Genomic DNA, 802 nt, shown 5'->3' on the forward strand with positions numbered 1-802 from the left:
GGTGCTCCAGCATGACCACAGTCAAATGACTGAAACGAGTAAAAGAGTAACAGTAAAGAAACAGTGATTGGTCTATCGGAAGATTATCAGGGATGAAATATCCAGCCAAGCTGTTGCATACAGTAAATCAGCATTTGGTTTAAAGTGTTTACACACACACACACACACACACACACACACACACACACACACACACACACACAACTCTGTGGTATTGAGAGCAGAATATTTGCTGTAGCCCACCTTTTCATACCAAGACAAAAACATGTACATGATAACACTTCCAATCAGTTAAGATCAGAAGCCATGAGAACCAGTGCTTGGTACTGCATCAGGGCACTTATTATTATTATTATTGTTATTATTATTATAATTAATATTATTATTATTTTATTGCCTTTGCACAGCTTCTAACGCTGGAGATGTACTATGGTGTCAGCATCTTCACTACCAGTGAACTAAGGCAACACCTCTTATCTTTCAAGCACCTTCCGGAGTATTCGAGCGGTTCCAATCAGTGCTGTTTTCTGCAAGTGCTCCACCCCTATTGCAGCCCCTATTTGTTCCATGTACATCTCAAGATTTTTACTCACTGTTCCCAGGGCTCCGACAATTATTGGTACCACTACCACCTTTTCCATCGACCACAACTGCTTAACCTCCCAAGCTAACCTGTCATATCTATCGACTTTTCTTTCTTCCTTATCGCATACCTTGTTGCCAGCTGGGCATGCTTTATTATTATTATTATTATTATTATCATTATTATTATTATTATTATTATTATTATTATTATTATTAT

The 802-nt window shown here is 37.9% G+C and overlaps 1 protein-coding gene across 1 annotated transcript in view; it reads right to left on the reverse strand.

Moving 5' to 3' along the window:
• LOC106870101 (uncharacterized) overlaps nt 1-802 on the reverse strand; it is a gene marked incomplete at its 5' end in the record, with an annotated part of 21,324 nt that overhangs the window by 7,218 nt on the left and 13,304 nt on the right. The gene's annotated exons all lie outside the window — the stretch shown is intronic.

The sequence above is a fragment of the Octopus bimaculoides genome, chromosome 20 (assembly GCF_001194135.2).
Source record: "Octopus bimaculoides isolate UCB-OBI-ISO-001 chromosome 20, ASM119413v2, whole genome shotgun sequence".
NCBI classification, from domain to species: domain Eukaryota; kingdom Metazoa; phylum Mollusca; class Cephalopoda; order Octopoda; family Octopodidae; genus Octopus; species Octopus bimaculoides.